Source organism: Thermobia domestica, chromosome 1, assembly GCF_964235325.1.
Source record: "Thermobia domestica chromosome 1, izTheDome1.hap1.1, whole genome shotgun sequence".
In the NCBI taxonomy this organism is placed as follows: Eukaryota; Metazoa; Arthropoda; class Insecta; order Zygentoma; family Lepismatidae; genus Thermobia; species Thermobia domestica.
The window spans coordinates 73,696,329-73,723,011 of NC_137454.1; the positions used below are offsets into that span (position 1 = coordinate 73,696,329).

A 26,683-nucleotide genomic window follows, 5' to 3' on the forward strand; every position below is an offset into this window, starting at 1 on the left:
TCTAACTGTCTGTAGAATTTCTCTATGCTCTCCTTCCTTCCTTCCTCTTCATCCTCCAGCCTTTCTATTCTTCTTATCATATTTGTTATGAAATTTCTCTTCGTACTGCTATCCACATCGCTCTTCGCATGGCAGTACACCACCGCTGAGCACTCTTTCTGGTACCACCTCGTAACCATTCTTTCTTCTTGTTTTATTATGGTCATGTCTAAAAAGTTTATTCTTCCATTTTCTTCTAATCCATTTCCAAGCTTATGCCTGTTTCTTTATCTTCCACACTATCCTTGAAGTTCACTAATTGTCTCCTAGTCCCTTTCCACAAGCCTAGACAGTCATGCACATATCTACAAAACATGATCAAGTTCTTACCCCCTTCTTCTTTCACCTTTTTCTCCCATTTGTTCATAACTATTTCTGTCAGTACTGGGCTCAGCCTCGAACCTATACTGATTCCTTTTCTTATTTTCACCACTTTCTCCCCTATTATACAATAACTCTTTTCCCATTTTACCTTCAAAGCCTTAACTACCCTCTCTTTTGTCCATCCTTTTATATTACTTCCCATCTCTTCCTCTATGACACTTATTATCGATTCTCTACTAAGGCTCGGGAACATAGCCTTAACATCAAGACTGAACATAAGTATTCTGCCTCCACTAAGATCCACTCTCTTTAACACCTTCTTGGCTTCTTCTGTGTTTTTCACTCTGCTCGATTCTTGTCCTTCTCTTATGCTTTCACAAATCTCCTTCAAAAAACTTCCTCTAGTGGTTCCCAGTAGTTATCTCTACAGTCTATGTTAGTGTCTGATAGTGTCTGAAGAAGAATATGTTAGATATCCGAAACCGTTACTTATTATAATTTAAAATACAGTGGGTTTTAAGCTTTGGTCAGAGTTTCTTTTGCTAAAGATTTTTGTGTGTGTGTGTGTTTGTGTGTGTGTGTGTGTGTGTGTGTGTCTAAATGTGTATAAGACTAACTATTTTCAGGTGTGAACGTTTACGAAGTTACATTTTTATGAACTAGAAAAGTTTTGGTTTTATAAATTTCAACTTTCATTAGTTTTGTTTAAATTAGGGATGCTATGTATTATAGTGGAATCGGCATACTTTGGAGGAGATGAGAATCTGCTTTTAATCTGGATACTGGTAAAAATATTCTATATTTTTAATTACATATTTTAAAAGTTAAAGAAGCGTGAAATGTTAAGGTGGTTTCTATTATGCTCTAATCCTATCCTATCTAATCCTTTTTCTATCATGTCCTTTGTTTAAAAATGAATAAAAAAGAAAAAAATATGCAATGATAATCCTGGTCCGGTTTTATTTTTAAATACCAGCCTGAAGACGGTTCTGAGCATTAAAAAAATAGACAGGGATACTGAATGTCACGCTTATTTATTTAATATATCCCAGATTAAGATGCTTTAAACACACACACACCAATATGAAAGTGGGGAAAAGTAAACAGAAAGAATAAGTTTGCAAATGAATGTCAAAAATAGCAGTGTACAAATCATGATTGTTCGAGAAGAGGTCCCGATCTACTTCACTGGCCCCGAGCCCTAGTTTGCCTTACGCCGCCACTGCTATTGACTATTTTTAGTTTTACAGCGAAATCAAAATTACCGTTGGGTTCATTTTCGCACATGTTTGTTTTGATTATATACATTGCATGTATTTCAATTTTATGAAGCATGAAATCTGTAGAAACCAAACTAGATTACTCGCAATGTATTTTCTGATAATTTAATATTAAACGGCAGAAAGGTATTTGTTACACTTGCAGGAAAGTGGACGACAATAGAAGTATATAGTTCTGCATCATTTTAATTTCAACAAACTATACTAAGACGATATTTATTACTTAATGAACTTGCAGTCTCAAATTAGGTTTTTACAAACTTTTCAATAATATACTAATACGCTAGTATATTTTGCCTAAAGCTGAGGACATTCTAAATTATAACACTATTCTGTTTTAACAACAAACGAAGAAGTAAAATAAAAGGGAAGTTCTGACCAAGGCATATACAATTTAATAAATAATAGCGTTACAGTTTCGGCAAAGTATCTTTGTCTTCATCAGATACATTATCTTTGCCGAAACTGTAACGCTATTATTTATAGATTGTATATGCTTTGATCAGAATTTGCCTTTTATTTGTAATAGAAATCCCAAAGCTAAAATGAGTGGTATTCACGAAGAACTAAGTATTGTTTTTGGCTCATACCGATATCATGAAACAATTTTTGCCCGACATCCAGGGACGTAGTGTCCATTAAGGCAATAAGGCTTAGCCTATCCATTTAATTATATAACTATACGTCATAATTAGTGTTAATCAGTTTTCTATTTTTAAGTATATTATAAATTTTAATGCATTTATTCCATGCATAATAAACAAGAGAATTAAGTAAATTACTCAGGTAACAAATTGAAGTGTTATGATCAATCTTAAAATTTTATAGTAGATTTCTCTCCATTTTACTAATTTTTAGAATCAAACAGCATTATAAAGTACTCGATTTGTCAAATGTTCAAAAAAAAAAAAAAAAAAAAAAGTATATTTCCAGGATTCTTATGAATCAAACCCAAAAAACACTCTGAAGTATCTTCTTAAAGATTTTGGCTCGCAACAAAAGAGAAGCTGATAAAGACAAATAAATGATTTTGTAATAATTGGTAGAACGATAAATTGAGACGAAGTTGAGTGCGCGAGAGAACTTACATACACAGTTTTCCTTCAACAGAGTTAGCATGGTTCAATCAAAGATTGATCAGGCGAACCTGTACCAACGGCGCCGAATTTCCAAAATTTATGTGGGTGCATATCAATGGCGGAAAGTGTTGTATAAGGATAAGTTGGGACTGCCCTAACTCAGTTGGTAACATGGTTGACGTAAACGCAAGGGAAACGGGTTCAAACCCGGGTTTAAACTAAAAATCTTGTGAGTGCGCCACACCCACAAGATTATTTGTGTGAGTACCGGAGCCCCGGAGCACCCACGTAGTCGGCGCGCATGACCTGCGAAACAAAGCTAGCATCTTATCATGAGTTCCATGAGCTGCCATGGGTTCCGATGTATCATTATCACATAAATTACTAGTGAGTTTTTTTTCTTTCTTTCTTTTCTCCTCGTCGTTTACCATTAGATAGCATTTATTTTCGTCAAATGAAGATAACAAAGACATGAACTCTTTTGGAAGTGGAACAAGAATAATCACATCTTTTGTATCACGTAAGCACCCACTGATAACAATGGCAATCTAGACCGTAGACGTTTGAGTAACTTTGATTCTGCCGCCTTCTTCAGTACAATTTTTCTTTTTCAGAAATGCGCCTTACTTGAAGAATTATATAATTGGTTAATTTTATGCACTATAGAAACAATTTAAACTAAAATATCCTTCAACTATATGCTTCTTTACTATGGAAATATAATCTAACTACGATAAGCTATTGTAACATTGTTCTAGGACTTCGAGGCAAAGTAACGTCGGGATAGAAAAAAACTGTCTCGAATTCCAGTTTAATACAGTTTTTTTTTATTATTATTATTATTTTCATACAAGAATTATTTTGTAGTTCTTTATATGTATGATACAAATTTCAATAAGTGTGGACAATTCTGACGTTACTAATATTCATTTTTTATAATAATTTAGCCGTATAACAAATAGTTTAACACGGGAGATTTTGGGCAATACGCCTGCACCATTTTGCTTTGCAACTTCGGTTGTGATAATGACAATTATACTGCATATCAATTTTGTTTAATACAATTTCATACTTTCTAACAATTTATAGTGCAATAGTCGACCTGCTTAATGGCTGCGGCATTTAATCTACAGGCAATTTCAAAACAACACCGACAACGTTGGGGAGCAGATTCCTGACACCAAGATAAGACCAAAAAATATAGACCAACCTGAGTGCATAAATGCTTCCTTTCGGAGTTATAAGCTGCCGGAAACATGAAAAACTGAACTTTAAAGGTCCATAGCTCCAAAACTATGGGACCTACCGTAATCGGGTCAAGACTTCACTTAGGAACTAATATGTGCGCTATCCATAAATACATGTTTCAGAATCCTGCGGTACTTCTGTAAAAATTTTTATAGAAGCAGTTTGGCTACGGGCATATAATGTGAAGTACTCACCAACTACCCCTATAAAGGATTCTGAAAATTGGACATTTAGATAAGGAACATACTACTTCCAAACTGAAGTCTTGACCCCACTACGGTAGATCCCATAGTTTTGGAGCTATGGACCCTTAAAATGCATTTTTTCATGTTTTCGGCAACCTATAACTCCGAAAGGAAGCATTTGTGCACCATGGTTGGTCTATACTTTTGGTCTTATATTGGTGTCAGGAATCACCTCCCAAACGTTGTTGGTGTTGTTTTTAAACACCCTGTATATACAACCACATTTGTAGTTCTAGAACAAGAAGAACATTGATAAAGTTCTTCTAGGGCAATCAACCGAGATGTGCAAGTTTAAGTCTGTATTTCATTCGTAACGTAGAGTGCAATCTGTTCTGTTGAATGTGTACACATATTTATTACGAAGAATATTTAGTTTTCAACGGGACGATATATTATTTGTTCTTTATTGTTCAGCATACGTTCTCCTTATTTTATATTTTTCTGGTTTTCAAATATTTCTTTTAGAGTTTTTAAATATTTTTTCCACGCCTCTTTGTTTTTAATAGCTTTCTACTTCAGTATTCTACGGAAGAGTTCTCTTCTTCTGTTTTTCTTCTATCTTTTTCTTTCCTTATCTTTTTTCTCTAATTCATTTAATGTTTCAGTCACACTTCAGGTCTATTTCATTCTTTTCTTCTTTCTCGATAATTCTCATATTTTACCCTCTATATCACTTCTATTTACCTTCTTTTGCCAGTTCTTCTACTTTACATGTATCTTATCTTTTCTCATTTCTTCATTATTCACCTCTATATCACATCACCAGTAAGCTATGACCTGATTCTGTTTCTACTTCTCATGTTATTTTTATATCTAATTTCCCTTCGATATATTACATAATTTGTAATGCTTTTCTTGTGTATGTGTATTCTTTCTATTTGGTGTATTTTCGTATGTTGGAAGAAAGTATTACCTCTCATTATTTTCTAAACAAAAGTTTATAGTTCTTTTTCAATTTTCAGTTAGTATTCCTTTTCTTCCATGCTGTTCTATTACTCGTTTTCCTTATTATTTATCGTTTCCATATCTCAAATTCTAATCTCCCATTAACATTTCCTAATTTAATTTTATCTCTTTTTCATGTAGTTATTTATTGTAGATCGTTACAAAATTGTTCTACCTTTCTTTTATTTGTTCATTTCGAGCTGGAGCATACATTTGTATGTTATTAAATCTTCCATCTTCAAATTTAATATGTTATTTCTGATGATACTTCTCTTTATCTACGAGTATAACTATCTTGTATCTCTTGATGTAATTACTTGTTCTACCTCTTTTACTTCAGAGTAACGCACTTTCTTTCATAAGGTAATCTTTTAAATGTTTCCCTTCTGTTCCTATTTCTTTTTGCTTTGTTTAATTCCAATCTCTGAAGATCATGTCTTTCTACTTCTTACATCATTCCCCCCTGTTTTCCTGTCATATTTCTTAGATTTTATATTATAAATCTTTCCACAAACCCTTCTTCTTTGTCCAAAGTTTCTTTCCTCTTCATTGAATCATTTGCAATCAACCATGTAGATAATTTACTTAATGCTGACTTCACTAGAGTCATGTTTGCAGTATTCTCAGCATTTCGTGGAGTAGTTTCAACATGGGGCTATCGTATCCAACGACTTATTATAATCACATTTTTTTTTTTTTTTTCTCAGGAGACTTGGACATTACGGAATTTAGGGAAGAAATATTTAGAGAGCTTCGAAATGTAGTGTTGGAGGAAGATAGAGAAGATAAAATGGACAGAGTAAGAAACGAAGACGTTTTTAAACGGATAGGAGAGGAAAGGACGCTCCTAGACACCATCCTTTGTAGAAAGGCCAATTGGATTAGACACATCTTGCGAAGAAATTTTCTTCTTCATACCGACATAGAAGGAAAGATGGAAGGAAAGCGAGGAATAGGAAGAAGAAAAATACAAGTGATCGATGATTTGAAAAATGAAAGAAAATATTGGGAGTTAAAAGGGGAAGCTAAAAATCGAGAAGCACGGAAGAAATATTTCCAGGCTCAAACTGAAAATTAAAATGTAGAAAAGAAAAAAAAGAAAAAACCTCATTAGTCCCAAGACCTGCCAAAAGGCAGAACACTTACTACTACTACTACTACTACTACTACTACTACTACTACTACTACTACTACTACTACTAATAATAATAATAATAATAATAATAATAATAATAATAATAATAATAATAATAATAATAATAATAATAATAATAATAATAATAATCCCTTTCTGAAACCACCACTTTCTTTATTGAACTTAAAAGACTTCTGATAAACTTGGTATATTACAAGAATTGCACGGAAATCCTAAACGTATTAAATTTTAAGTTGAAACAAGAGCGAGGAGCATGGTTTCAGTTGAATTTTGGACGTGTCAGCAATATTCCATGTTTGTCATGTGAGAATTGCAAGCTGATGATTGAAAATTTTCAAGTTTGTTGTTGGCCAAGCAAAAAATTGGCCGAGTACTTAATTTGTTATTATTTGATCTACGAAATCATAATGATTGCCACTTCACTGTCAATATTAATATACTCTTCGACAGAAAGAAAACAGAAGTTCGAGAAAATTGAAACAATTGTTTATTATAAACGGTAGTTATTAACTGAATCAAATATATATATGCATATATATATATACATAAGTAAAACAAAATGAGTGTAAGAAAATATAATGATTTTGGTAACATTTATCGGCAGAAGACGAAATATTGTACTGAAAGATTATCAAATAAGGCTTTTAGATTTCTGGATTTGTGAAAAGAAAATGAAGATTTATTCAACAATGCATGAAGAACACTGAAAATTTACTAGTAAACTATTAACTATAAAGATTCTAAAAAGGACACTTAAACAATAAATAATTACAGTAAGTTTTCTATATTCTAATATACACTTAAAAAAGTTATTTAATAATTTTCTGGAATCTTCTTAAAAGTTGCATTATGATGATCTTAAAAAATATATTAGTATACAATAAAGCCTTACGCATAACGCTTGCATGAAAACTATATGTACTCAAGTAAACATTTAGTCAAAAATTACGAAACTCTTAGTTCTATCTATAGTACGACAATCTATAATCATATTTCTTCGTACATAAAAAAAAAAAAAAAAAAAAAAGAAAGAAAAAAAAAGAAATATAGAAAGAATTATACAGTACTTCAGTCGAGTACGCAGAATTTCATTATCAAAGGGGTGGGTGGATTCAAGTTTCCAAGTTCATATCATTTCAGGTGTTTGTAAACATAAGTTAATAAGGTAAATGTTTATATTTTGAAAAATATCTTGTTTAACAGGGGAGAAACGTTAAAATCTGTAAACTTCCCCTTGTAAATGAAAGAAAATCTTTGAGTTTAATGTCCCACGGTTATGTGTGTTAGTCTAAGGGAAATCGATGATTAAGACAAGTGAATGATGGTGTAGAACGATAAATATTCCTTTTAATTCAAGTTCTAGCCCTAATTCGTTAATCTATCTCAATGAACTATATCATTATACATACCAACTAACGTCGATTTATTCTTTCCTTTATACATATATTATGGATCAATAACAACCATACCGTTTTGTGTACGTATCCTCTCAATAATAATGTTTTCCATGACAACATGTCCTATCAATAACAAACTAATAATCTTACTCATGACAACATGTCCTGTCAATAACAGCGTTCTTTCTTTTAATTATATATAAGCTATATGCTTAATTATTGCGCCTCTGATCAATGTTGATAATATAGGTACAGATTAATTATAATAGGGATATATAGGGATATATCGCTGTAAATGTCGCCCAGAACGGGAATTCCGTAACAGTATTACAGTGAAGGAAAGAACCCTGGATATTTTCAAAACACTCACTTTTTGAATAGCCCTCGTACTAATTATTATTACATCAATCCTCGTATTAATTATTATTATTACATCAATATAAATATTTTTCTTTTCTCTTCTTTCTCCATATATATATATATCAATTCATTTATAATAACATTTTTCTTTTATTACTAATTACGTATCATAAAACGTCGATTCATTACAAATATCATTTATGGATCTATTCAAAATTATAACTAATTGATGACTTACGCAGAGTTACTAGTTAGTTGTTCCTCTTTTACATTGAACGATAACATCCATATACAAACAACATTATTTATAATTAAGATCGTCATCTTATCAAAACAACAACAAGATCAGAAGGCAATAATTACATTTAAAGGCTTCAATTTAAAATCAATGTCATAGATTTCAAGTTAACATAATCAAATCTCTTTTGAACATGTAAAGTAAAATAAAGGTAAACATAACACTCAAAGTTAATACAAAGATAAAATAAATTAATCACATCATAACATGTTGCAGAAATATAAAGTCCAAATGAAGTATTCATAACACAACTCGTAACATCTGAGAGAATAAATTAAGAATTGGTATCCAAATTTAATTTAGTTAACATATCAGGGTTGAAATTTTAATCAGCTTTAGCCGTTTACCTGCTCCAGCTTTTCATATCTAAATTATATTTATCATCAATATTATTCACAAATAAATTAATAGACGAATTTTGCGTTGAATAACCGTGGGAACCTTCGGCTGGTATGGGATTAACCCCAACCATATCAGCGGGTTTTAGTTTAAATTATGATTAACAAATGGGTCAATCAAAGTACATTGAACACCACAATCTTGGTTATTTTCTCTTGATCCATTTCCCGTTTCATTTATTACTTCGGTCCTATTCCGACAGTTCCTGCCATCTCGAGATCTCCAATTGAATCTGTTTTGGGTCACACTGGTGTGCATGACATTGTTACTGTAATTACGTCTTCCACGAAAGTTTCTTCCGTTCGTCCAACTATTCCTCGGATTATTATAATTCGTTCCATTTCTACCGCTAGAATTGAATCTTCCATTAGCTCCAGTTCCAGTACGTATAACAGATCTTTCACTAATTCCAATGCCAGTATTGTCACGTGACCTCTCATCGCTGCGAAGATTTTCGGTATTTTCATTAGTTATATTCAGGTTTCTGACAGGAATTGGATTGGATGGATTACGATTACTTCCGCTAGGGTTCGGGAATTGATTCTCGAAGTTCTGGACTAAAATTATCAGATGATTGAAGTTTACGCATTGAGCAGACAACAGAATTTGTTGTAATTTATACGGCAATAAAATGCGTACGGAAGCGATTATTCTGGATTCGGGCTGAAACGGATTGACGAGTTTAAGTTCATTATATGCATTGATTGTAAAATCCGTAAGAGATTTATCGACCCGAGGTGAATAGTGTCGAGTTCGCACCATCGCATCACGGTTAGCTAACAAGAAATCATTTTCGTAATTAGCCAACAAGGCCCGTTTAAATTCTTCGTAGGATTTTATATGGTCGCGAATAGCTTTAAACCACAAGGAACAAGGAGGAAGTAACAGATGTGGTAACAACTTCATAAATTTAGATTGATCTACACCCATAATCTCGCACTCTGCTTCAAATTTTTCTAAGAACGAGCTTGCGGTTTCGTCACACTTACCGCTGAATTTAGTCATGGCCTTAATTTCACTGACCTTAACGTTTATTTTGCTATAGTTATGTTTTTGTTGGCGTTGATAATGGTCTGGAACCCTTTTGTACTTATTTATCTCCTTTCTTCTTTTGCGATCTGGACTTTGGAATCGCCTACTGTGGTTTTCCACAACTAAACCATCATCAGTAGAACTCTTAGAAGAAGATATCCCGTCAGTTTCTATTAATGGAGTTCTCGGGCGGTGATGCAATGTTTCCTGTTGATGATGCATTGTTTCCTGTTGATTGGGAGTACCCAAAGCCTCCTTATACATAGGATTATTGTAGTCACATTCCCTCTCTTGTAACGATCTGATTTCCTCTTGTATGTTGGATATCAGTATGCTATGTGAATTGACCTGGGCAGTAATATTCACTATCTGATTTTTTTGTTGGGCTGTCGTCGATTCCACGGCTTCAACGACTTTCTTTATCGACTCTGTTTCTAGAGCTAGTTGATCCTGTCTATCTTGCCATTTGTTACTAAATTGTTGAAACCTAGTATCAACTTCTCGCGTCATATCATTTGTAATTTTGTTGGTAACTTCATCAGCTAATACTTGCAAATTTTCTTTCAAATTGTATTGCAAGCGATCAAAATTTTCTTGCACACCTTGTACTTTATCTGAAAGAGATTTATGCTGCGCTAGTATCTGTTCTAGCTTTTCATCATTCAATTTTTGTTGTTGATCCAATTTAGTTTGTTGTTGATCAAATTTAGTATCAAGTAGTTGACTAAACATATCAATAAGGTTAGAATAGGAATGTTCAGACAGAGTTACGGCATTTCCAGGTATGGTTTCATTTGAAATGCTGGGTACTTCTTCAATCTCGGAATTCTGCATATTAGCAATTCTTTGTATTCTCTTCCCACTTCTCAAAGTAGTGAAACTCATAAAATACGTATATACATAAACTCAGTTCTTACTATTCTTCGGAACTAAATAGTATAGTATAGTCCCGTGTCTTCGGTACCAGATAGAACGATAAATATTCCTTTTAATTCAAGTTCTAGCCCTAATTCGTTAATCTATCTCAATGAACTATATCATTATACATACCAACTAACGTCGATTTATTCTTTCCTTTATACATATATTATGGATCAATAACAACCATACCGTTTTGTGTACGTATCCTCTCAATAATAATGTTTTCCATGACAACATGTCCTATCAATAACAAACTAATAATCTTACTCATGACAACATGTCCTGTCAATAACAGCGTTCTTTCTTTTAATTATATATAAGCTATATGCTTAATTATTGCGCCTCTGATCAATGTTGATAATATAGGTACAGATTAATTATAATAGGGATATATAGGGATATATCGCTGTAGGTGGAATAATTGGTGGAATGATAATGTGGAAGGAAACGGGAGAAGCCCGAATGAACCTACGGACACGATGTTGTCCACCACAAAATTACTTGGCCGGGGATCGAACCAGGTATCCCACGCACTAGAAATAATTGCTCTACCACGAGTCACCGTGCCCGCCTAAAACTCTCCCTTGTGTACGCCCCTGAAGTATTTAACTCGAAACAAAGAAATGAAACTTTCGCCAAATACTTTATCAGGTTAAAAGAATTCATAGATTATAAAATTGCAAGAATAAATACTTTTCTGTATAAAAACTTAATTTTTTGCTGTACATATTAAATATATACACATACATAAAAGCATATTTACATGTATACGTAATTACTTTACGAACTTCCTACAAATAAATTAACATATATAATTTATGCAAAAGTTCTTAGCACCAAGCTTTTAGGTTTATTCGAGGTCAAAAAATGAAATAACAAAAAAATTGTAAATATGTTTACTTTACAGATAAGTGTGTACCACTGTTGCAAATTTATTATTTAGTAATATACATCCAAAGCATTTTACTATTAATTAACAATGTTTAGTTATATGTCTTATCAAAATCTTATTTGCACTGAACTAGAGTACTATGCACCGAATACTATTATGAATGTACGAAATGCTTATAATAAAATATAGAATTATTGTCACGTAGTAGAGATCTATTTTAGAACGAGTAATAATAGTAGTTGTCTGTCCGTTTGCGTTTTAGAAAATATACATATTTGAAGAAGATATGCCCTAAATATATATATGTAAAAGTTGTAAGTCACTTTAAAATTAACGATAAAAAATTGTGATTTTCTTAATGTATTTTAGGATAGATATTTAATACTAACAAACTTTGTACTCACGTAACCTCCCACCGGTAAAATCAATGCACAGCACAGTTTATATACTCGTATATACAGCCTAACCGTGGGACTCAAAACTCAAAGATTTCATTTCATAGCACAGTTTTTTGGGATTGTAAATATAGTGATTTCCTAGAGGAGAAATAAATACTAGAATGAGTAGAATCGAATATTCATTGTTCTGGTCTTAATATTCGGGAAAGCTTCGAGTAGTTTAACATAGATATGTAATAAGTTGGTTGCTTTTTTCGCGAAATTCAATGTACAAAAAGAGAAAGTAATACAAATGTGGAAAGGAAGTTGTCTAGAACAATGTTCTTCTTGAAGTAAGATTTGAAGCTTTCCTGGCGGCGTATATGATAAAGTTCTTCTCGGGCAATCAGCCAGGTGAAAACTGGTGGATAGGCCAACGTTTTGAGGGCTGTCATCGTTCTCATCATCAGGGCAATTATGCATAGATCAGCGGATATAAGTAATATATACTCTGGGCTGGAGAAAATGCTGGCTCCCGATTGGCTGAAAATGCTGGTTCCTGATTGGCTGGTTCAATCTGAAAAACTGGAGCTGTGATTGGCTGGCTATGTTCCGTAGTCCGTGCTATTGATTGGCTGAGGGTTATCTGGATGTTTGTGTGTCGTTTTCTTTGCTGTGGTACTGATGACCGGGTTCCACAGGGGACTGAGTTGAAATCCAGTGTCTCTATTAACGTTGTTCGGTTCATGAACTATGGCAAGAGATTCGGCTACTATCCTGGTCCAGTAACTGGTGCTCTTGGTAATGATGGATGTGTCCTTAAATAAAACTTTATGGCCTTCTGTTAAACTGTGTTCAGCTAAACCTGATTTTTCTGGATGGAATAATCTAATGTAATTTTCATGTTCTCTGCAACGTTGTTCAATGGTGCGTTCTGTTTGTCCTATATAAGCCTTTCCGCATTCGCAGGGTATATGATACACGCCTGGTGTCTTTAAGCCCAAGTCATCTTTGATAGGGCGAAGTAAGTTCCTGATTTTTGGTGGCGGCTTGTGTATGGTTTTAATGGTGTGTTTTTTCAGAATCCGGGATATCTTTCCAGAAAGTTGTCCAGTGTATGGTAAAACTGCTATACTCAATGGTTCTTCAGTTTCTTCTTTGGATTTCCTCTGTTCAGAAAAGGTCCTTTTCAGGGCCAAACTGATATCATGCTTCTTGTAATTATTCTGGAGTAGCGTCTTCTTGAGATGATCCAATTCCCGAGGGAGGGATTCTTCGTCTGAGATGTCTTTCGCTCTATGTGCTAGTGTGCTGATGACGGTGTTTCGCTGTGACTTATGATGAAAACTGTTGCCATTGAGATAGAGGTCAGTGTGAGTAAGTTTCCTGTAGACGCTATGGCCGAGACTACCATCGGGCTTCCGGCGGATGAGAATGTCCAGGAATGGCAAGCATCCGTCCTTTTCAATCTCCATTGTGAACTTGATATTACTATGTTGTTTATTAAGAAATTCTAGGAACAAATGCAGTGTCTTCTCCCCGTGAGGCCAGATGACAAACGTATCATCTACGAATCTATAAAAACATGACGGCTTGAAAGGTGTCAGTTCTAATGCTTTTTGCTCAAAATCTTCCATAAAGAAATTCGCAACTGCTGGTGAAAGTGGTGATCCCATGGCGACTCCATCCGTTTGTTCATAGTACTGTCCATCATATAGAAAGTATGTTGAAGTTAAGGTGATTCTGAATAATTCCACAATTTCCGGTGTGAAGTGTTCACTAAGTAGGAGTAACGTATCTTGAACTGGAATCTTGGTGAACAATGAAACCACATCGAAGCTGACTAGAAGGTCTCCTGGAGCTGTGCGTATTGTTTTTAGTGTATTCACGAAGTCGGATGAATTTTTCACATGATGCTCACACTGTCCTACTAATGGCTGAAGCAGAGAGGTGAGATATCTTGCTAGGCGGTAAGTTGGACCCCCAATGGCACTGAGGATGGGTCTCATCGGGATGTCAGGCTTATGTATTTTTGGCAGGCCATAAAGTCGAGGTGGCTGACTACCGTGTGGCGTGATTTCCTTGCGGGTTTCATCTGGTAAACTGGCTTTTCTCAAAAGAGCTGCTACTTTCCGTTCGACTGCACGTGTAGGGTCCCTCTTAAGGCGTCTATAGGTCTTCACACCGGAAATTGTGGAATTATTCAGAATCACCTTAACTTCAACATACTTTCTATATGATGGACAGTACTATGAACAAACGGATGGAGTCGCCATGGGATCACCACTTTCACCAGCAGTTTCGAATTTCTTTATGGAAGATTTTGAGCAAAAAGCATTAGAACTGACACCTTTCAAGCCGTCATGTTTTTATAGATTCGTAGATGATACGTTTGTCATCTGGCCTCACGGGGAGAAGACACTGCATTTGTTCCTAGAATTTCTTAATAAACAACATAGTAATATCAAGTTCACAATGGAGATTGAAAAGGACGGATGCTTGCCATTCCTGGACATTCTCATCCGCCGGAAGCCCGATGGTAGTCTCGGCCATAGCGTCTACAGGAAACCTACTCACACTGACCTCTATCTCAATGGCAACAGTTTTCATCATAAGTCACAGCGAAACACCGTCATCAGCACACTAGCACATAGAGCGAAAGACATCTCAGACGAAGAATCCCTCCCTCGGGAACTGGATCATCTCAAGAAGACGCTACTCCAGAATAATTACAAGAAGCATGATATCAGTTTGGCCCTGAAAAGGACCTTTTCTGAACAGAGGAAATCCAAAGAAGAAACTGAAGAACCATTGAGTATAGCAGTTTTACCATACACTGGACAACTTTCTGGAAAGATATCCCGGATTCTGAAAAAACACACCATTAAAACCATACACAAGCCGCCACCAAAAATCAGGAACTTACTTCGCCCTATCAAAGATGACTTGGGCTTAAAAACACCAGGCGTGTATCGTATACCCTGTGAATGCGGAAAGGCTTATATAGGACAAACAGGACGCACCATTGAACAACGTTGCAGAGAACATGAAAATTACATTAGATTATTCCATCCAGAAAAATCAGGTTTAGCTGAACACAGTTTAACAGAAGGCCATAAAGTTTTATTTAAGGACACATCCATCATTACCAAGAGCACCAGTTACTGGACCAGGATAGTAGCCGAATCTCTTGCCATAGTTCATGAACCGAACAACGTTAATAGAGACACTGGATTTCAACTCAGTCCCCTGTGGAACCCGGTCATCAGTACCACAGCAAAGAAAACGACACACAAACATCCAGATAACCCTCAGCCAATCAATAGCACGGACTACGGAACATAGCCAGCCAATCACAGCTCCAGTTTTTCAGATTGAACCAGCCAATCAGGAACCAGCATTTTCAGCCAATCGGGAGCCAGCATTTTCTCCAGCCCAGAGTATATATTACTTATATCCGCTGATCTATGCATAATTGCCCTGATGATGAGAACGATGACAGCCCTCGAAACGTTGGCCTATCCACCAGTTTTCACCTGACTGATTGCCCGAGAAGAACTTTATCATATACGCCGCCAGGAAAGCTTCAAATCTTACTTCAAGAAGAACATTGTTCTAGACAACTTCCTTTCCACATTTGTATTACTTTCTCTTTTTGTACATTGAATTTCGCGAAAAAAGCAACCAACTTATTACATATCTATGTCAAACTACTCGAAGCTTTCCCGAATATTAAGACCAGAACAATGAATATTCGATTCTACTCATTCTAGTATTTATTTCTCCTCTAGGAAATCACTATATTTACAATCCCAAAAAACTGTGCTATGAAATGAAATCTTTGAGTTTTGAGTCCCACGGTTAGGCTGTATATACGAGTATATAAACTGTGCTGTGCATTGATTTTACCGGTGGGAGGCTACGTGAGTACAAACTTTGTTAGTATTAAATATCTATCTTAAACTACATTAAGAAAATCACAATTTTTTATCGTTAATTTTAAAGTGACTTACAACTTTTACATATATATATTTAGGGCATATCTTCTTCAAATATGTATATTTTCTAAAACGCAAACGGACAGACAACTACTATTATTACTCGTTCTAAAATAGATCTCTACTACGTGACAATAATTCTATATTTTATTATAAGCATTTCGTACATTCATAATAGTATTCGGTGCATAGTACTCTAGTTCAGTGCAAATAAGATTTTGATAAGACATATAACTAAACATTGTTAATTAATAGTAAAATGCTTTGGATGTATATTACTAAATAATAAATTTGCAACAGTGGTACACACTTATCTGTAAAGTAAACATATTTACAATTTTTTTGTTATTTCATTTTTTGACCTCGAATAAACCTAAAAGCTTGGTGCTAAGAACTTTTGCATAAATTATATATGTTAATTTATTTGTAGGAAGTTCGTAAAGTAATTACGTATACATGTAAATATGCTTTTATGTATGTGTATATATTTAATATGTACAGCAAAAAATTAAGTTTTTATACAGAAAAGTATTTATTCTTGCAATTTTATAATCTATGAATTCTTTTAACCTGATAAAGTATTTGGCGAAAGTTTCATTTCTTTGTTTCGAGTTAAATACTTCAGGGGCGTACACAAGGGAGAGTTTTAGGCGGGCACGGTGACTCGTGGTAGAGCAATTATTTCTAGTGCGTGGGATACCTGGTTCGATCCCCGGCCAAGTAATTTTGTGGTGGACAACATCGTGTCCGTAGGTTCATTCGGGCTTCTCCCGTTTCCTTCCACATTATCATTCCACCAATTATTCCACCATCATTCACTTGTCTTAATCATCGATTTCCCTTAGACTAACACACATAACCGTGGGACGTTAAACTCAAAGATTTTCTTTCATTTACAAGGGGAAGTTTACAGATTTTAACGTTTCTCCCCTGTTAAACAAGATATTTTTCAAAATATAAACATTTACCTTATTAACTTATGTTTACAAACACCTGAAATGATATGAACTTGGAAACTTGAATCCACCCACCCCTTTGATAATGAAATTCTGCGTACTCGACTGAAGTACTGTATAATTCTTTCTATATTTCTTTTTTTTTTTTTTTTTTTTTTTTTTTTTTTTTTTTTTTTATGTACGAAGAAATATGATTATAGATTGTCGTACTATAGATAGAACTAAGAGTTTCGTAATTTTTGACTAAATGTTTACTTGAGTACATATAGTTTTCATGCAAGCGTTATGCGTAAGGCTTTATTGTATACTAATATATTTTTTTAAGATCATCATAATGCAACTTTTAAGAAGATTCCAGAAAATTATTAAATAACTTTTTTAAGTGTATATTAGAATATAGAAAACTTACTGTAATTATTTATTGTTTAAGTGTCCTTTTTAGAATCTTTATAGTTAATAGTTTACTAGTAAATTTTCAGTGTTCTTCATGCATTGTTGAATAAATCTTCATTTTCTTTTCACAAATCCAGAAATCTAAAAGCCTTATTTGATAATCTTTCAGTACAATATTTCGTCTTCTGCCGATAAATGTTATCAAAATCATTATATTTTCTTACACTCATTTTGTTTTACTTATGTATATATATATATGCATATATATATTTGATTCAGTTAATAACTACCGTTTATAATAAACAATTGTTTCAATTTTCTCGAACTTCTGTTTTCTTTCTGTCGAAGAGTATATTAATATTGACAGTGAAGTGGCAATCATTATGATTTCGTAGATCAAATAATAACAAATTAAGTACTCGGCCAATTTTTTGCTTGGCCAACAACAAACTTGAAAATTTTCAATCATCAGCTTGCAATTCTCACATGACAAACATGGAATATTGCTGACACGTCCAAAATTCAACTGAAACCATGCTCCTCGCTCTTGTTTCAACTTAAAAATTAATACGTTTAGGATTTCCGTGCAATTCTTGTAATATACCAAGTTTATCAGAAGTCTTTTAAGTTCAATAAAGAAAGTGGTGGTTTCAGAAAGGGATTATTATTATTATTATTATTATTATTATTATTATTAGTAGTAGTAGTAGTAGTAGTAGTAGTAGTAGTAGTAGTAGTAGTAGTAGTAGTAGTAGTAGTAGTAGTAGTAGTAGTAGTAGTAGTAGTAGTAGTAAGTGTTCTGCCTTTTGGCAGGTCTTGGGACTAATGAGGTTTTTTCTTTTTTTTTCTTTTCTACATTTTAATTTTCAGTTTGAGCCTGGAAATATTTCTTCCGTGCTTCTCGATTTTTAGCTTCCCCTTTTAACTCCCAATATTTTCTTTCATTTTTCAAATCATCGATCACTTGTATTTTTCTTCTTCCTATTCCTCGCTTTCCTTCCATCTTTCCTTCTATGTCGGTATGAAGAAGAAAATTTCTTCGCAAGATGTGTCTAATCCAATTGGCCTTTCTACAAAGGATGGTGTCTAGGAGCGTCCTTTCCTCTCCTATCCGTTTAAAAACGTCTTCGTTTCTTACTCTGTCCATTTTATCTTCTCTATCTTCCTCCAACACTACATTTCGAAGCTCTCTAAATATTTCTTCCCTAAATTCCGTAATGTCCAAGTCTCCTGAGAAAAAAAAAAAAAAATGTGATTATAATAAGTCGTTGGATACGATAGCCCCATGTTGAAACTACTCCACGAAATGCTGAGAATACTGCAAACATGACTCTAGTGAAGTCAGCATTAAGTAAATTATCTACATGGTTGATTGCAAATGATTCAATGAAGAGGAAAGAAACTTTGGACAAAGAAGAAGGGTTTGTGGAAAGATTTATAATATAAAATCTAAGAAATATGACAGGAAAACAGGGGGGAATGATGTAAGAAGTAGAAAGACATGATCTTCAGAGATTGGAATTAAACAAAGCAAAAAGAAATAGGAACAGAAGGGAAACATTTAAAAGATTACCTTATGAAAGAAAGTGCGTTACTCTGAAGTAAAAGAGGTAGAACAAGTAATTACATCAAGAGATACAAGATAGTTATACTCGTAGATAAAGAGAAGTATCATCAGAAATAACATATTAAATTTGAAGATGGAAGATTTAATAACATACAAATGTATGCTCCAGCTCGAAATGAACAAATAAAAGAAAGGTAGAACAATTTTGTAACGATCTACAATAAATAACTACATGAAAAAGAGATAAAATTAAATTAGGAAATGTTAATGGGAGATTAGAATTTGAGATATGGAAACGATAAATAATAAGGAAAACGAGTAATAGAACAGCATGGAAGAAAAGGAATACTAACTGAAAATTGAAAAAGAACTATAAACTTTTGTTTAGAAAATAATGAGAGGTAATACTTTCTTCCAACATACGAAAATACACCAAATAGAAAGAATACACATACACAAGAAAAGCATTACAAATTATGTAATATATCGAAGGGAAATTAGATATAAAAATAACATGAGAAGTAGAAACAGAATCAGGTCATAGCTTACTGGTGATGTGATATAGAGGTGAATAATGAAGAAATGAGAAAAGATAAGATACATGTAAAGTAGAAGAACTGGCAAAAGAAGGTAAATAGAAGTGATATAGAGGGTAAAATATGAGAATTATCGAGAAAGAAGAAAAGAATGAAATAGACCTGAAGTGTGACTGAAACATTAAATGAATTAGAGAAAAAAGATAAGGAAAGAAAAAGATAGAAGAAAAACAGAAGAAGAGAACTCTTCCGTAGAATACTGAAGTAGAAAGCTATTAAAAACAAAGAGGCGTGGAAAAAATATTTAAAAACTCTAAAAGAAATATTTGAAAACCAGAAAAATATAAAATAAGGAGAACGTATGCTGAACAATAAAGAACAAATAATATATCGTCCCGTTGAAAACTAAATATTCTTCGTAATAAATATGTGTACACATTCAACAGAACAGATTGCACTCTACGTTACGAATGAAATACAGACTTAAACTTGCACATCTGAAAAAAAAAAATACTTGTTTGAATGGCATTCTTGTCACTAATAAACGCAAACGGACAAAAAGCAGATTCACCCCGACCCATAGAATTGTTTGTTAAAATTTCTGATATTGACATACCTAAGAAATTTTATTAAAAGGTAATCTGGTCTGTTGAAAAAGCTATTGACTTTGCACCCCATATCGATTTCCCGCAGTATATTAGAAATGAATGTTTAACTAATATCGATACATTCTTATATTCACACAGAAAAATAGGTCCGTATCCAAATCAGGTTATGTACAAGGAGTCATTACACAAGAAGTTTTGAAAATTTCTTAACAGACATGAAATTTGGTGTTTAAAGGGAGACAAAGGAAATCTACAGCGTATATGTAATTACTTCGAAACAGAGATACGGTTCCGGCATTTTAAAAATAGCTGAGAAATGCAATTTTGTTTCACATGCGCGCAACCCATTGTTGCAAGTCATAAAAACGGTATAATCGATAACTGATTTTTCTTCACTATTGATTGACTCTGAAAAAGATAAGATAAAAATACAGGTACTTTGCCTACTCATTATTTATGGCCTTCCAACAGTGCACAAGCCCAACATTCTCCTTCGTCCTATAATATAAGATTTCAAGCATCCGTCTTACTTATTATCCAAATTCCTATACAAAAAACTTAATGATTACAACAGTGGTTTCAAATATGTTGTTTGAAACGGCCTTGACGTCTATTATCACTTGTAAATATAAATACTAATTCTATTTTCCTTGCATCCATAGACATTGATATGTGCCCTTCCATACCTTTGGAACTTACTGTCAATAGCACACGATCTTGGTTATTAAAAAATGGTGCATCTGCCTATGAAACTCATTTTCTATTAAAACAACTTGAGGTCTGTTTAACAACCAATGTATTTTAATTTGAAAATAATTTCTTTTTCCAGAATGTCGGTTTAGCCATGGGAAACACAATACTGTCAAACGTTGTTTTAAATCAGATAGAAAAATGAAATGAAATTTGTGAGTTTTAAGTCCCACGGTTATGCCGGCTAGGCTAAAGGAGACAGTGATGATGAAATAATGAATGAACTGGTGAAATGAAGAAAGTGAGAGGAAACGGCAGAACTCCGAGAAAACCCATGCACACGGTGTTTGTCCACCACAAAGTTCACTTGGCGTGAGCTGGGATGGAACCAGGGACCCCAAGTACAAGAAGTGAACGCTCTACATTGAGCCACCGCGGCCCCCTTAAATAAGATACAATCGTCTATTGTACAGCGGTGGACACTTCTAAATGGTACACCTTAGCCGTAAATCTCCATATGGCTGTACCATTTAGAAGTGTCGCCCGCTGTACAACAGGATACATTTAAATATTATTAGATACTAGCATATATTACCCGCTTCGCTGGGTTGAAATGAAAATTTAAATGCACAACTCCGTATCTCATGTGTTTAGTACCCGTGAAATATGCTGCTTTCGTTTCTAATGGCATCGATTTAAGCAGCATCGGAAAGATAATTGATCATTTCTGTGACCCCGAAAACCATGGATTGGTCATTTTCGATCATATATATTTCCCCCTCCCCATGTTGCGAGCCATGGCATCGTTATCTCAGCCAACCCAAAAAATATGGATTCAGCACTAATATAGGTCATTTTCGATCATTTTTAAGTATCTCTTCCTCCCCCCTTCCAAGTTGCGGGGTTGAATTTGAATTTAAACGGGATCGAAAGTATCACTCTTCATCTAAGTGACTCAGAAAACTATAAATTCGACACTGGCCATTTTCAATCACTTTATGTATCTCTTTCTCCCCCCCCCCCCCCCAAGTGCCGGGGTTGATTTTGGATTTAAAAAGGATCGGAAATGTCACTGTCAATCTGAATGATCCCGAAAACTATGCATTAGACATGATATTGATCATTTTGATTATTATTATTATTATTATTATTATTATTATATAGCTCCCCTCCACTCCTCCATGTTGCGGCACACGACATCAGAATGTCACTGTTAATCTCAGCTACTCCTAAAACTATGGATTCGACACTAATATTAGTCATTTTCGATCATTTTTAAATGTTTATCCCCCACCCCTACGTTGTACCCTCCCCCTTCCCAACTATCAGGGCTGAACTTGGATTGAAACAGCATCAGAAGTGCCACTGTTTCTCTCATCGACCGCGAAAACTATGGATTCAACACTAATATCGGTCATTTTTGATCATTTTTAAATTTCTCTCACCCTCACTCCCCCTTAGGTATACACAGTTCCCCTTCCCCCTCCTCCGTGCGGCGGCATCACGGTATCAGTGTCACTGTTAATCTCAGCTACTTCTGAAACTATGGATTCGACACTAATATTAATTATTTTCGATCATTTTAAATGTTTATCCCCCACCCCTACGTGATCGACCCCCAACCCTACGCCTTAGCATTCATCATTCCATGCAGGGCTATGATGGGACCTGCAGAAAACCACGATATCACTGCCCATACTGTAACAGAACCACCCCCATGCTTTACAGTTGGGAGCAGACAGTCTGTATCATAGGCCTACGACGGTGTTCTCCATAGGTAAACACAAGGGAAACAAGGTGAAGGTCGATTCATCGGACCACATTACGTGTTTCCACTGCTCATGAGTCCACACCTTGTGGTCCTTGCACCACTGGATACGCCTCTTCGCATTTACTGTTGTGACCAGGGGTTTGGTGATAGCGGCCCTGCCATGAATTTTCATTTTATGAAGTTCCCGTCACACTGTTTTCGATAAAACCGGGTTCTGTAGGCCTGAATTGAGATCAGACGTAATTTTCATTGCAGTGGTCTTCTTTTTAGCTGCTACAATCCGTTTTAATGCCCTCCGGCCAATATCTGACAGGATTGTCTTTCGATCACTGTTGTGCTTTGCAGACGTCGTTTACTCATGAATTGTGTATGTCCTCGTGACATTGGACACAGTGCCTTTCAATACCCCCACAATGTTCACCACTGTTGCCACTGAAGCTCCAACCAGACGGGCACCAACGATCATGCCTCTTTGGAAGTCTGTCAGGTCGCCCATTTTACCGCACCACTTTCGCACCACAACACTCACAGGTGAACTGGTTACTGCTGACAGAAGAGAAAGGTCCACATGACACATTAAAAACAACAAACGATCGGCAACCGCAACACGTGTTGTACAGTGGAGGGCCAAACTTACGTGTCCTATATGAAGTGTTTTTAAATGATTATTTTTTTGTCTTACCCTGTACATACAAAACGTCCTCTTTTACAAACATTCCCAAGTACGATACACTCATTTGCAACTTTATATCATTTCTTATTAATTACACTCATTGACGAAAATTAATGATCTAGAATATACTTATTAAACAAACCATATTTGTATAATATGTGTCTAAATAACTATTTAATGACATTGCAAAGGAGTCTGCAAATTGAGATTAACGATAAAAATGAAGCTGTCGTGATTGAGTCGATCAAACACCACGTATTATCTTGTGGCATTTGACATAGTTTCCCACAACTGTAATCGTATATAGTCTAAATTCTGTATTATTTTTCATATATCTATAGTCTCAAACATTACGTATTTTCTTCTTTGATGACCAGACGGATTATGAGATATTTCACCACATAACACAGATTTCTGACTAGTGGCATTTACTACATACTACCTGACATGCGTGATCTTACCTACTTATTTGTCTTTTACTTCTCTCGATAATCGTGTCTGTACATTTTGAGTGCTGATGTCTGTACATTTCGAGTACTGATAATTACATAAAAGTGCTCCTTGTGGATCTTGGCGCACAACACTAGTGCTGATACATTCTGTTAAGGGTATTCCGCGTTCTGGTAATCATTCTTGGTTTACATAACCTTTCAAACTAAAATTATGGCATATCTACTTGTAACTTTTGTATACTACATACACATGAATTTTAAGATCTGAATCTAGTAATCAAACCAAAGAGTTTGGTTATCATTTTTGTTTTCGCAATTCGAAAGCAAATAAAGTAAAGTCCAAATGCTTATCACCAAACTCAAATATTTGACGATGGAAAATTTCGCACCTTGCAGCACATTTCGTTACTAACAGATAAGTCGTTCTGGTTGTTTTTCTGTCAGTAAGTGTATCTTATCATTCTACTTAGAGATTTCTGTAATTCCTGAATTTTATTTCAATTTCTGAGCTTTCAACTCTCACTTGGAGTTTGGTCAAGGTGAATAAAAACAGGAAGAAGTAAAATAAAAACATCAAGGAATAAAATGGAATGAATTTACCGAGGGAAGAGCAATGCTGGAAGGGCACTTTGTCGAGTTCAACGATCACACATCAAATGGTGGTGGTATAAGCTGCTACGGAGTCAATTTGTGCTCACTTTTGTTCTTTAGTGAAAAGATTCCAGCTTGTGCTCTTATTTTCATTATCATGCCGATCCTGAGCGATTTTTTTTAATTATTGCTTTCCATTCATCACTTAACCATTTAACCATCCCTTATCCAAATTTATTTATTTATTTAACTGAATAAATAAAGTTTCAAATACGAGTCTCTCCACTTCATTCCTAGCCTCTAATAAAATTTTTGAATCCTCTACATTGTGTTATGTTTCTTGTAGATGTTTCAATAGACCTGACACCAGGATTTTCGCTTTTGCGTCCCTAATATGCTCCTTGACATGGACTTTTAGGTTTAGTTTGGTTTTGCCTGTGAAACTCTTATAGCAATTGCATTTTATTTCGAAAATACCCGACTTTTCATTATGGGTTGCGTGTAATTACTCTTAAATTGGTTAACGTTCTTTCCTAAGTATTTTTAGGGGGGGAGGTTCAAAGTTGTATGAAAACCGTATTACGAATAGATCTTATTCAATGCAGTTGTCAATCTAGAAAAAAATGGCAATCCAATCCAATTTTTGTCGTTCCGATAGACCTGAAACCGACATAGAAGATAAGAAATAGGTGGGATAATTTATTTTGACAAATGAATTCAATAAGATTTATACGCAATACGGTTTCTGTACAACTTTGACCCCCCGCCTCCAAAAAAAAAACTTAGGAAAAACATTACCCAATTTAAGCGTCATTATATAGAACCCAATGGAAAATCGGGTATTTATTCCCATGTAAAATACAGTTGCCATGGGAATTACATAGGCAAAATTAAAAGAAATCTAAAGATTCATGCCAAGGACTATATTAAGCATTCAAAAGTGGAAAACCAGGTGTCAGGTCCATCGAAATATCTAGAAAAAATACAACACAAGGTAGAAGATTCAAAAGTTTTATTGAGAGCTAGAATGAAATACAGAGACTCATATTTGAACTTGTATTTATTCCTTAAAAAACAAAATTAAATTTGGACAAGGGATGGTTAAGTGATGAATGGGAAGCAGTAATTACAAAATTCTCACAGCATTGGCATAACAAGGAAAATAACAGCACAAGCTGGCATCTTTTCACTAAAGAACAAAAGAGCATACAAATTGGCTCCGCCATACTGCAGCTTACATCACTATCATTTGATGTGTGATCGTTGAACTCGCACAGCTCTTCCATTGATAAGTCCGTTCCATTTTATTACTTCATGTTTTAATTTTTTTCTTCCTGTTTTTATCCTCCTTGACCAAGACTCCAGGGGAGAGTAGAAAGTTCGAAAGTACAAGTAATGTTCAGGAATTTCAGAAATCTGTAATTAGAATAACAGAATTCCTGAGCCTTGTTTTACATTGTCTGGAGTGCATGTTAGTTTCTCGTCAGCAGTCATTTTGCTAGAAACCGCTAACTCTTAATATCCGAAAAATATTTTACTCTTGTTTGCCATTCCTATTAATAACCATTCATTATTACATATCTGACACTTATTGCACCATCACAAACGCAAAAACCTCAGCACGTTTCAAGATTGTATACACTCAGTTTACTCACGAGAACTATTCACTTGTAAACAGTTTCCTGCTCACTCTGCAAATACTATAAACTACAATGTAAAATACTATATATTATTGACCATGATGTCCAATATATTTTTTACACTTTAAAGTAATATGCTTCATAATATATCTATTCCTCTCACTTTTCTTCCTTTATAGTTTCCAACGCTAATATTCCTTTTATACTGTGCTGTCTTCGTTTGTTTGAGTTCCTTTTATTGTCATGTCTTCAAGAAAATTGTAATTGACAATTCTTCATTTTCATATGATCTTCATTTTAATAATTATCTGCCGTTTCTACAAATTATAGAAAAGCTATCCCATTTTTCTTTCATTTCCTTCTCTGGTGCATGGAGTCCCTGTTCGTGTATTTTCTCGGAGTTTTCCCGCTATTTGATTCATTTCTCATCATCACCATCTCCTTTAGCTTAGCCGGCATAAACGTGGGACGTAAAACTGAAAGATTTCATTTCATTTCATTTTTCTTTCATTTCCAGAATTTGCTTTCCTTTTTTAATATAACCGTTGATAGTAGTCTAAATCTTAAGGCAAGAAGGAATGAAGAATATTTAATATTATTAGCGCAATATAAAGATAAACTCAAAGATAGGAAACAAAAGGTTTGGAGTTCGTTTGTGAAAGAAAAATTAGATATAGACCTGTGGGGGATGCCATACAAAATAATAATGAATAAAATCAAGCCTTCTCTTACACTAACCGCAATGAGAAAACAAAATGGCGAATACACGAGAGATATTGAAGACACCTTAAAGTTCATCATCAACAAACTGCTCCC

The 26,683-nt window shown here is 34.5% G+C and overlaps 1 long non-coding RNA gene across 1 annotated transcript in view; it reads right to left on the reverse strand.

The window, feature by feature from the left end:
• Window positions 1-23,890, reverse strand: part of LOC145686155 (uncharacterized) — an 84,875-nt gene extending 60,985 nt beyond the window's left edge. Inside the window, exon 1 of the long non-coding RNA XR_014131535.1 lies at window positions 23,646-23,890. This is a non-coding gene — a long non-coding RNA (uncharacterized LOC145686155). The remainder of the gene's footprint in view (window positions 1-23,645) is intronic.
• Between the last annotated feature and the right edge of the window lie 2,793 nt (window positions 23,891-26,683).